This window comes from Buteo buteo, unplaced genomic scaffold (genome assembly GCF_964188355.1).
Source record: "Buteo buteo unplaced genomic scaffold, bButBut1.hap1.1 HAP1_SCAFFOLD_183, whole genome shotgun sequence".
Classification (NCBI taxonomy): Eukaryota; Metazoa; Chordata; class Aves; order Accipitriformes; family Accipitridae; genus Buteo; species Buteo buteo.
In genome coordinates, this window is record NW_027439347.1 from 47,501 (window position 1) to 60,000 (window position 12,500).

Consider the following 12,500-nt stretch of genomic DNA (forward strand, 5'->3'; position numbering starts at 1 on the left):
CAAGGGGTAGACCTGGCCTCCCCTTGCCGGCCCAAGGGGTAGACCTGGCCTCCCCTTGCCGGCCCAAGGGGTAGACCTGGCCTCCCCTTGCCGGCCCAAGGGGTAGACCTGGCCTCCCCTTGCCGGCCCAAGGGGTAGACCTGGCCTCCCCTTGCCGGCCCAAGGGGTAGACCTGGCCTCCCCTTGCCGGCCCAAGGGGTAGACCTGGCCTCCCCTTGCCGGCCCAAGGGGTAGACCTGGCCACCTTACCTGACCGTCCAGAGCAGTCCTGGCATCCCTACCTGATGCTCCAGACTTAGCTTGGCGTCCCATGCCGAAACTCCGGGGTAGTACCATTACCCCCACCCGGCAGCCAGGGGTAGTACCCGTAACCCCCACCTGTACTCTTTGGTAGTACCCGTATACCCCCGCCCGGTACTCCGGGGCAGTACCCGCATACCCCCGCCCGGTACTCCAGGGAAGTACCCATATACCTCCACCCGGTACTCCGGGGCAGTACCCGCATACCCCCGCCCGGTACTCCGGGGCAGTACCAGTACCCCCGCCCGGTACTCCGGGGTACTACCCGTAACCCCCACCTGTACTCCTTGGTAGTACCCGTATACCCCCGCCCGGTACTCCGGGGCAGTACCCGTATACCCCCGCCCGGTACTCCGGGGCAGTACCCGCATACCCCCGCCCGGTACTCCGGGGCAGTACCCGTATGCCCCCGCCCGGTACTCCGGGGTACTACCCGTAACCCCCACCTGTACTCCTTGGTAGTACCCGTATCCCCCCGCCCGGTACTCCGGGGCAGTACCCGTATGCCCCCCGCCCGGTACTCCGGGGCAGCACCCCTATGCCCCCGCCCGGTACTCCGGGGCAGTACCGGTACCCCCGCCCGGTACTCCGGGGTACTACCCGTAACCCCCACCTGTACTCCTTGGTAGTACCCGTAACCCCCGCCCGGTACTCCGGGGAAGTACCCATATATCTCCACCCGGTACTCCGGGGCAGTACCCGCATACCCCCCGCCCGGTACTCCGGGGCAGTACCGGTACCCCCGCCCGGTACTCCTTGGTAGTACCCGTAACCCCCGCCTGTACTCCTTGGTAGTACCCGTATACCCCCGCCCGGTACTCCGGGGCAGTACCCGTATGCCCCCGCCCGGTACTCCGGGGTACTACCCGTAACCCCCACCTGTACTCCTTCGTAGTACCCGCATACCCCCGCCCGGTACTCCGGGGCAGTCCCCGTATGCCCCCGCCCGGTACTCCGGGGTACTCCGGGGTACACCTGATGTCCCTACGGGCGCGCGGGTTTAGACCCACCCTTCCTACCCGACCGTCCTCCTTAGGCCCGGTCTCCCTAGGCGACGATCCGGGATAGAACCCGTTCCCCCACCAGTACTCTGGGCCCGTGGCGGAACCCTTTGTGACGCGCCAGTGTTCCGCCTGCTGTCCCTACGGGCGCGCGGTGTTAGATCCCGGCCCCCCATCCTGACCCTCCAGGGTAGGCCCGGTATCCCTACCTGATGCTCCGGGGTAGGCCTGGCGTTGCTTCCCAGCGCTCTGGTGTAGTACCGGTACCCCCGCCCGGTACTCCGGGGCAGTACCCCTGCCCCCGCCCGGTACTCCGGGGTAGTACCCGTATACCGCCGCCCGGTACTCCGGGGCAGTACCCGTGAGCCCGCCCGGTACTCCGGGGTAGTACCCGTATACCCCCGCACGGTACTCCGGGGCAGTACCCGTATACCCCCGCCCGGTACCCCGGGGTAGTACCCGTGTACCCCCGTCAGTACTCCGGGGCAGTACCGGTACCCCCGCCCGGTACTCCGGGGAAGTACCCATATACCTCCACCCGTTCCTCCGGGGCAGTACCCGCATACCCCCGCCCGGTACTCCGGGGTAGTACCCGTATACCCCCGCCCGGTACTCCGGGGCAGTACCCGTGAGCCCGCCCGGTACTCCGGGGTAGTACCCGTATACCCCCGCCCGGTACTCTGGGGCAGTACCCGTGTACCCCCGTCAGTACTCTGGGGCAGTACCGGTACCCCCGCCCGGTACGCCGGGGGAAAAACTGCTGTCCCTACGGGCGCGCGAGTTTAGACCCAGCCTTCCTACCCGACCCTCCGCCTTACGCCCGGTGTCCCCAGGCGACGTTCCGGGATAGAACCCGTTCCCCCACCAGTACTCTGGGCCCGTGGCGGAACCCTTTGTGATGTGCCGGAGTTCTACCTGCTGTCCCTACGGGCACGCGGCGATGGATCCCGGCCCCCCATCCTGACCCTCCAGGGTAGGCCCGGCCACCCTACCTGACCCTCTGGGGTCAGCCCGGTATCCCTACCCGACGCTCCGGGGTAGGCCTGACGCCCCTACCTCATCCTCCGGGGTAGTACCCGTACCCCTACCGGTGCTCCGGGATACACCTGCTGTCCCTACAGGCGCTCCGGGGTAGGCCCGGCCACCCTACCTGACCCTCTGGGGTCAGCCCGGTGTCCCTACCCGACGCTCTGGGGTACGCCTGGCGCCCCTACCTCATGCTCCGGGGTAGTACCGGTACCCCTGCCGGTGCTCCGGGGTACACCTGCTGTCCCTACAGGCGCTCCGGGGTAGGCCCGGCCACCCTACCTGACCCTCTGGGGTCAGCCCGGTATCCCTACCCGACGCTCCGGGGTAGGCCTGGCGCCCCTACCTCATGCTCCGGGGTAGTACCGGTACCCCTACCGGTGCTCCGGGGTACACCTGCGGTCCCTACAGGCGCTCCGGGGTAGGCCCGGCCACCCTACCTGACCCTCTGGGGTCAGCCCGGTATCCCTACCCGACGCTCCGGGGTAGGCCTGGCGCCCCTTCCTCATCCTCCGGGGTAGTACCGGTACCCCTACCGGTGCTCCGGGGTACACCTGCGGTCCCTACAGGCGCTCCGGGGTAGGCCCGGCCACCCTACCTGACCCTCTGGCGTCAGCCCGGTGTCCCTACCCGACGCTCCGGGGTAGGCCTGGCGCCCATTCCTCATCCTCCGGGGTAGTACCGGTACCCCTACCGGTGCTCCGGGGTACACCTGCGGTCCCTACAGGCGCTCCGGGGTAGGCCCGGCCACCCTACCTGACCCTCTGGGGTCAGCCCGGTATCCCTACCCGACGCTCCGGGGTAGGCCTGGCGCCCCTACCTCATCCTCCGGGGTAGTACCGGTACCCCTGCCGGTGCTCCGGGATACCCCTGCTGTCCCTACAGGCGCTCCGGGGTAGGCCCGGCCACCCTACCTGACCCTCTGGGGTCAGCCCGGTGTCCCTACCCGACGCTCCGGGGTAGGCCTGGCGCCCCTTCCTCATCCTCCGGGGTAGTACCGGTACCCCTACCGGTGCTCCGGGGTACACCTGCGGTCCCTACAGGCGCTCCGGGGTAGGCCCGGCCACCCTACCTGACCCTCTGGGGTCAGCCCGGTATCCCTACCCGACGCTCCGGGGTAGGCCTGGCGCCCCTACCTCATCCTCCGGGGTAGTGCCGGTACCCCTGCCGGTGCTCCGGGGTACACCTGCGGTCCCTACAGGCGCTCCGGGGTAGGCCCGGCCACCCTACCTGACCCTCTGGGGTCAGCCCGGTATCCCTACCCGACGCTCCGGGGTAGGCCTGGCGCCCCTACCTCATCCTCCGGGGTAGTGCCGGTACCCCTACCGGTGCTGCGGGGTACACCTGCGGTCCCTACAGGCGCTCCGGGGTAGGCCCGGCCACCCTACCTGACCCTCTGGGGTCAGCCCGGTATCCCTACCCGACGCTCCGGGGTAGGCCTGGCGCCCCTACCTCATCCTCCGGGGTAGTGCCGGTACCCCTGCCGGTGCTCCGGGGTACACCTGCGGTCCCTACAGGCGCTCCGGGGTAGGCCCGGCCACCCTACCTGGCCCTCTGGGGTCAGCCCGGTATCCCTACCCGACGCTCCGGGGTAGGCCTGGCGCCCCTACCTCATGCTCCGGGGTAGTGCCGGTACCCCTACCGGTGCTCCGGGGTACACCTGCGGTCCCTACAGGCGCTCCGGGGTAGGCCCGGCCACCCTACCTGACCCTCTGGGGTCAGCCCGGTGTCCCTACCCGACGCTCCGGGGTAGGCCTGGCGCCCCTACCTCATCCTCCGGGGTAGTACCGGTACCCCTGCCGGTGCTCCGGGGTACACCTGCGGTCCCTACAGGCGCTCCGGGGTAGGCCCGGCCACCCTACCTGACCCTCTGGGGTCAGCCCGGTATCCCTACCCGACGCTCCGGGGTAGGCCTGGCGCCCCTACCTCATCCACCGGGGTATTGCCGGTACCCCTACCGGTGCTCCGGGGTACACCTGCGGTCCCTACAGGCGCTCCGGGGTAGGCCCGGCCACCCTACCTGACCCTCTGGGGTCAGCCCGGTATCCCTACCCGACGCTCCGGGGTAGGCCTGGCGCCCCTACCTCATCCTCCGGGGTAGTGCCGGTACCCCTGCCGGTGCTCCGGGGTACACCTGCGGTCCCTACAGGCGCTCCGGGGTAGGCCCGGCCACCCTACCTGACCCTCTGGGGTCAGCCCGGTATCCCTACCCGACGCTCCGGGGTAGGCCTGGCGCCCCTACCTCATCCACCGGGGTAGTGCCGGTACCCCTACCGGTGCTCCGGGGTACACCTGCGGTCCCTACAGGCGCTCCGGGGTAGGCCCGGCCACCCTACCTGACCCTCTGGGGTCAGCCCGGTATCCCTACCCGACGCTCCGGGGTAGGCCTGGCGCCCCTTCCTCATCCTCCGGGGTAGTGCCGGTACCCCTACCGGTGCTCCGGGGTACACCTGCTGTCCCTACAGGCGCTCCGGGGTAGGCCCGGCCACCCTACCTGACCCTCTGGGGTCAGCCCGGTATCCCTACCCGACGCTCCGGGGTAGGCCTGGCGCCCCTACCTCATCCTCCGGGGTAGTGCCGGTACCCCTGCCGGTGCTCCGGGGTACACCTGCGGTCCCTACAGGTGCTCCGGGGTAGGCCCGGCCACCCTACCTGACCCTCTGGGGTCAGCCCGGTATCCCTACCCGACGCTCCGGGGTAGGCCTGGCGCCCCTACCTCATCCTCCGGGGTAGTGCCGGTACCCCTACCGGTGCTCCGGGGTACACCTGCGGTCCCTACAGGCGCTCCGGGGTAGGCCCGGCCACCCTACCTGACCCTCTGGGGGTCAGCCCGGTATCCCTACCTGATGCTCCGGGGTAGTCCTGGCCTCCTTACCTGTGTCTCCGGGTAAACCTGGCCACGCTGCAGGGTCGGCCTGCACTCCCTGGCCGCGCTACGGGCCGGTCCTGATTAGTGTATTAAGACCGCTCCGCGATTCCACTTTCTTAAAATTTATTGTGTCTGACAGCTTGTCTTTTACCGCGCACGCAGGCAGGCAGGCAGGCAGGCACGCGTCAAAAACGTGAGAGCAAAGCGTTACCCGCAGTCGGTGTACTTTATCGGTAACGACTTCTTCGGGAAGAGGCGCCGACGCTGCTCTCTCGTCTCTGTACGAGTCGGTGGCCGTCCGGGTACCGCGTGGCACCGTTGGCGTGGGATCCGCTCCTAAACGAATACAGAAGAATCGATACGCTATGAATCGTCATCGATTGAAGTTATTAACAGTTGACGAGCGATGCTGGATTGTATCGTTTATGGAGCGTCACCTACCGACTGATTTAGCGCTACGCGGTAATACGCTTTCTGGCAGTTCCTTAAATAACAAAACTCATTCGTTCACGCACGCTAGGTGTGCGTCCCTTCGTTAATAGCCGGAGAAGGAATACGTACGTACGTACGTACCTACCAGCGGATCGTCACGGATTGAATGTGACTCGATTAGTAGTCACCAGTATTATAAATTACCGACTCCTAAAGTTTGATTGCGGCACTCCTTTAGGACCTTGCGACGCTCTTGGTTAACGTTAGCGTTCTCCGGCCCCTGCGTTATCGCGCATTAACTGTTCATTGGCCTCCGAGGGACGGCGGTCTCGCAGGCCTCTGAAGAAAGCCAGTCGGCTGCCTGACAAGCGGTCCCTGTGGCCGAGGCCGACTTAGCCGAGCATCCTCGGAGACGACGAGCTCGCGTGGCCGCCGTGCCGGCTGACCGGCCCACCCCGGGGCCGTTTCCCCCCCGCTCCCGTCGCCGAAGGAGCGCGCCCCCCGCCACCGCCTAAGGCCGCTGGGACCTTCCTCACCGCTCGAACGCATCCCGCCGGCGACGGAGCCGCTGATGCCCCTCTGTCGGAAGCGCGGCGCGCCTCTCCGGCAGCCCTGGCTGGGGCCCTGGAGCCCCAGGTCTCTGCCCAGGCCGAGGCACGCGGCTGCTGCTTTGCCAGGGACGGGTCCGACCGGGAGCCGAGCGCATCGCCCGTAGGCAGGCACGGGCGCAGGCCGGACGTCGAAGCGGCCGACCACCCGGGCTGTAACAGAGAAAGCGGCGTTAGCGACACCGTTACAAATCTTTCTCATTTCCACCTGCGTGCGCGCCCGCACCCCGCCAAAACAGGCCCCCGGCCCGAACGCCCACCGCCTGCTGCTGCAGCCGCTCACCCGCCCTTAGACACACGCACGCGCACGCACGCACTGCCCCCCCCCATTCGAGTCCCCGCCCCAAACACCTCCCGCCCGCCACCGCACCCACTCGCACGGGGCTACACACGTGCGCACCCCCCCCCCGCAACCGGCCCCCCCCAGCCCAAACCCTCCACCCGCTGCCCCGCTCACAGTCGTGCGCTCAAAACGCACACGCGCGCAGCCCCCCCCCCCCCCCCCCCCCCCGCCCGAAACAGGGCCCCGGGCCGACACCCCCCACCCCCGTCACCCCGGGCCCGCCGCTGCACGCACACACACACCGCCCCCCCGCCCTCCCGCCACGCAGTTCGCGCCGAGCCTGGCTGCCCCTGCTCCCCCCTTCCGCCACCAGGCTTGCCGCCCCCGGTGGTGGAAGGCGGGAGACTTTAGGACCCTGCGGCGTCCCTGCCGGCTCCGTGCCCGGGCGGGAGAGGGGAGCCCCCCCGGTGCCCTGCCGTCTCTAAACCCCAGCTGCCGAGTCCCTATCCTGCCGCACCCGTGGCCCCGCTCCCGCCTTTCTTTCTCAGCCAGCCACGCACTCGCCCTGCTCCACTCCCGCCCGCCCCCGCCGCGGGGGGAAAACTAAAGGACCGGGGGGGTGGGACGGGGACGGGGACGGGGGAGAGAAGTAAAAAAAATAAAACTCCAACCGATCCAAACAGAAGCCTTCTCCGAAAAGACACACCGTCCCCCCTCGCCAGCCTGCCTCTGCGCCAGGCTCCCCGCCTGCTCGCCAGCCGCTCTCGCCCTGCTCCACTCCCGCCCGCCCCCGCCGCGGGGGGAAAACTAAACGACCGGGGGGGGGGGGGACGGGGACGGGGACGGGGACGGGGGAGAGAAGTAAAAAAAATAAAACTCCAACCGATCCAAACAGAAGCCTTCTCCGAAAAGACACACCGTCCCCCCTCGCCAGCCTGCCTCTGCGCCAGGCTCCCCGCCTGCTCGCCAGCCGCTCTCGCCCTGCTCCATTCCTGCCCGCCCCCGCCGCGGGGGGAAAACTAAACGACCGGGGGGGGGGGGGACGGGGACGGGGACGGGGACGGGGGAGAGAAGTAAAAAAAATAAAACTCCAACCGATCCAAACAGAAGCCTTCTCCGAAAAGACACACCGTCCCCCCTCGCCAGCCTGCCTCTGCGCCAGGCTCCCCGCCTGCTCGCCAGCCGCTCTCGCCCTGCTCCACTCCTGCCCGCCCCCGCCGCGGGGGGAAAACTAAACGACCGGGGGGGGGGGGGACGGGGACGGGGACGGGGACGGGGGAGAGAAGTAAAAAAAATAAAACTCCAACCGATCCAAACAGAAGCCTTCTCCGAAAAGACACACCGTCCCCCCTCGCCAGCCTACCTCTGCGCCAGGCTCCCCGCCTGCTCGCCAGCCGCTCTCGCCCCCCCTCTTTTCTAGCCTCCTTTCCCCGCCGCTGCTGCCGCCGCGACTGAGCAGCAGACCGTTGCCGTGGCGGGAAACACCACAGTTTCCGGGGGCCCCGTTGCCGGGCTGCAGACCACCCCACCCAGCCACCCGCCCCCCAACCCCCCGTCTCCAGGGCGCCGGAAAGTCTGTGATCGGGTGGGGCCGGGGGAGGGGGGGGGGGGGGGGGCTGCACCTACTGGCCTGCAGGTCCGGGACTGCAGCGCGGGGAGGGAGGGGGAGCACACCGGTGCAGGGGTGCGTGTAGCTGTGTGTGCCTGCGTCGCGTTCTGTGTGTGTGTGTGTGTGTGTGTGTGCGCGCGCCTCTGAGCGCGCGTGTGTCACCGGGGGGGGGGGGGTGGCAGTGCCTGCAGGATCGCAGATATGTATTTTAAAGTATTTATTTTATGAAAAAAAAGGAAAACGTCAAAAAAACACCAAAAAAAACCAGGCGGGGGGGGGGAGAAAAATTAAAAACAACCCCCCAAAAAAAGCCCAAGACCGCAAAAACCAAAACCAAAAGTCGGCGAGCACCCAGCAGCGCCGGGACCCGAACCTGAACCTGGCAAGGGGCTACCAGTCCTGAAGGCACCCAGTGAACAGCGAACTCGCGCCGGGGAGCCGGGCAGTTTGTGCCGGGGGCTGCCACCTCTGCCCGGACCCCGCCGACAGAATATGGTTGGGGGGGGGGGGGGCAGCAGCGGAGCAGAGGGGCTGGCTGGTGTGGTGAAGCTGGCAAGTGCCTGGCAGCCACCGGCTCGGAATAGGTGCGTGCACGTGCATGAGAACGACGAGGGTGGGGGGGGGGTGTGTGTGTGTCAGGAAACAAAAATTATTTTGAAAACTGGTTGTCGTTAATATTGTATTAATATTTCCCGCCGGAATCAATAAAGGTGAAATAACTCTTGCATCAGACAGTACGTTTAAACGTGCTCCCTTGGTGTAGAAGTGGTTCAAACTCGGGAAGGGGAGGGGGAAAGAAATGCCGTCCGGGAGAACCGGGAGAGGGTGGCCCTTTTAATCAGATTTGCTAAAATCTCAAAAGAAAGAAAAAAAAAAAAAAACCGAAAAAAACGAACCAAAAACAGGCGCACCTGCCCCCCCCGCCCCCCCCCGCCCAAGGGGCACCGAACGGCTGCCAGGTCTACCCGGCTCCGCGGGCGGCCGCCAGGTCTACCCGGCTCCGGAGGCCGGCGCGGCCGCCGGCGGCGCCCGGAGGACGCGGGGTGTCGCTGCCGCAGCGGCCGGTGAAAAGGGCCGCCAGGTCTACCCGGCTCCGCGGGCGGCCGCCAGGTCTACCCGGCTCCGGAGGCCGGCGCGGCCGCCGGCGGCGCCCGGAGGACGCGGGGTGTCGCTGCCGCAGCGGCCGGTGAAAAGGGCCGCCAGGTCTACCCGGCTCCGCGGGCGGCCGCCAGGTCTACCCGGCTCCGGAGGCCGGCGCGGCCGCCGGCGGCGCCCGGAGGACGCGGGGTGTCGCTGCCGCAGCGGCCGGTGAAAAGGGCCGCCAGGTCTACCCGGCTCCGCGGGCGGCCGCCAGGTCTACCCGGCTCCGGAGGCCGGCGCGGCCGCCGGCGGCGCCCGGAGGACGCGGGGTGTCGCTGCCGCAGCGGCCGGTGAAAAGGGCTGCCAGGTCTACCCGGCTCCGCGGGCGGCCGCCAGGTCTACCCGGCTCCGGAGGCCGGCGCGGCCGCCGGCGGCGCCCGGAGGACGCGGGGTGTCGCTGCCGCAGCGGCCGGTGAAAAGAGCCGCCAGGTCTACCCGGCTCCGCGGGCGGCCGCCAGGTCTACCCGGCTCCGGAGGCCGGCGCGGCCGCCGGCGGCGCCCGGAGGACGCGGGGTGTCGCTGCCGCAGCGGCCGGTGAAAAGAGCCGCCAGGTCTACCCGGCTCCGCGGGCGGCCGCCAGGTCTACCCGGCTCCGGAGGCCGGCGCGGCCGCCGGCGGCGCCCGGAGGACGCGGGGTGTCGCTGCCGCAGCGGCCGGTGAAAAGAGCCGCCAGGTCTACCCGGCTCCGGCGGGACTTAGCCGCATTTCGGGGGCGGGGAGGTAGACCTGATAGCCCCGCCACTTTCTCGGAGCTGGCCAAGGGGTCGCTGTTTTTCGCTGCCTCCAGTTACGTCATCGTAAAAGTCGGTGTCATTGGCGGGTCTCCCCGGTGGGCAGGGACGGCACTCTTGGAGCCGGCCGGGGGCGGGGACGTGATCTCCCGTACTATAGGAGGTAGTGGTGACTCGTGCACGGAGCAGCGCTAGTGAGCGGCTGCAAGGCTTACGGCTCAGCCGGCGAAGTGGAGCGCTGGGCGGCCGTTGTGGTGGTGGTTTTGCCTGGTGGTTCGGCTCGTTTTCTGTCTGTTCGGCCGGTTGGTCTCTCCCGGTGTTTTCCAAGTAAGCCAGCCGGGCGCCTGCGAGGGTCTGGCAGGCTGGCGGTGGCTGTTGACCCGAGTGGTGCGAGAGGTGCAAAGGTGGATTCCGCAGGGCATAGCCCGGTGGCCGGCGGCGGCCACCGGCACTCGAACGCTGGAAGACCGGGTGGAGCCGAGCCTGCCTCGGCTTTCCCCCGGCCCCGGAGGGCCCGATGATGGCAAAGGTGGAGCGCTGGTATATGCGAGGGCAGCTGCCCGTGAGCATCCAGCCCGCCGCGGCTGCCGCCGCCTCCTGAGGGCCTGGTGATGGGCGGGCGAGGTGGCGGCACCTCGTCCTTTGACTCTGGCCTTAAGCTGGAGCGGGCAGAGCGGCAGCCGGTCCCGGTGGCTGGCAGCCGGATGCAGACGGCTGGGGGTTCTCGTGCGTGCCGCAGCTTCCCCCCAGCCCCCGAGGGCCCGATGATGGCACAGGTGAGAGGCCGCAGCGCCTCGTCCTGTTTTTGCCGGCATGAGCCACGCGTGGGCGGCCTGTGGTGTCCGGCCTGCCCCGGCTTGCCTGGTTGCAGGAGGGCTCGGTGGAAAGGTCTGCAGCGCTGTACCGGGTTTAGAGGTGGCGGCACCTCATCGCGTTTTCTCCGGCCTTAAGCTGGAGCCCATGCACGAATTGGGCAGAGTGCAAGCGGCAGCCGGTCCCGGTGGCTGGCAGCCGGATGCAGACGGCTGGGGGTTCTCGTGCGTGCCGCAGCTTCCCCCCAGCCCCCGAGGGCCCGATGATGGCACAGGTGAGAGGCCGCAGCGCCTCGTCCTGTTTCTGCCGGCATGAGCCACGCGTGGGCGGCCTGTGGTGTCCGGCCTGCCCCGGCTTGCCTGGTTGCAGGAGGGCTCGGTGGAAAGGTCTGCAGCGCTGTACCGGGTTAGAGGTGGCGGCACCTCATCGCGTTTTCTCCGGCCTTAAGCTGGAGCCCATGCACGAATTGGGCAGAGTGCAAGCGGCAGCCGGTCCCGGTGGCTGGCAGCCGGATGCAGACGGCTGGGGGTTCTCGTGCGTGCCGCAGCTTCCCCCCAGCCCCCAAGGGCCCGATGATGGCACAGGTGAGAGGCCGCAGCGCCTCGTCCTGTTTCTGCCGGCATGAGCCACGCGTGGGCGGCCTGTGGTGTCCGGCCTGCCCCGGCTTGCCTGGTTGCAGGAGGGCTCGGTGGAAAGGTCTGCAGCGCTGTACCGGGTTAGAGGTGGCGGCACCTCATCGCGTTTTCTCCGGCCTTAAGCTGGAGCCCGCGAAGCGGGAAGAAAAGTGCGGCTGTACCTGGTGGCTGGCAAGTCGAACGCAGGCGGCTGGGGTTGTCTCGCTTCTGTGGCATTCCCCCAGGCCCCGAACACCCGTGCGCGGCATGGGTCCAGGTGCCTTTTTTTTCCCCGACGGCAAGCGGTTGCCTGTGGGGCGGGCAAAGACCGGCAGCCGGTGGCGGTTGCCGGCACTTGAACGCTGGAGGAGCTGGGGCAGTTGAGCCTGCTGTGGCCATCCCCCGGTCCCGTTACCTTCCTCAAGGGAATCGTTGTCTGGAGCCGGGTGGCCCGTGGCACCTCCCGCTCCACGATTTGACTGATCCAGACCCACAGGCAGCGCCCGCTGAGGCGTCCTCGGGTGCGTCGGAGAGCCTCCACGGCGGGCCGGCTCTGCCGGTGTTCAGGCCGTTGGAGCACCTCTCGCAGGCGTTGCCCTCACTCGCACGCAGAGCCCCCGCACCTGCCGTCCGCCCCCGGTTGGCGACGGGTGCGAGTGGCCGTCGCTGTCCCAGGACTCGTGGCCGTGGGGCCTCCGCTCCTTCCTCCGTTCCCTTCCCTTACTGATCGATGAGGCGTTTAGGGCGCGTCGGAGGGGCTTCCCGGCGGGCCGGCTCTGCCGGTGTTCAGGCCGGCGTTGCACCTCTCCGCAGACGTTGCCCTCTCACTCGCACGCAGAGCCCCCGCACCTGCCGTCCGCCCCCGGTTGGCGATGGGTGCGAGTGGCCGTCGCTGTCCCAGGACTCGTGGCCGTGGGGCCTCCGCTCCTTCCTCCGTTCCCTTCCCTTACTGATCGATGAGGCGTTTAGGGCGCGTCGGAGGGGCTTCCCGGCGGGCCGGCTCTGCCGGTGTTCAGGCCGGCGTTGCACCTCTCCGCAGACGTTGCCCTCTCACTCGCACGCAGAGCCCCCGCA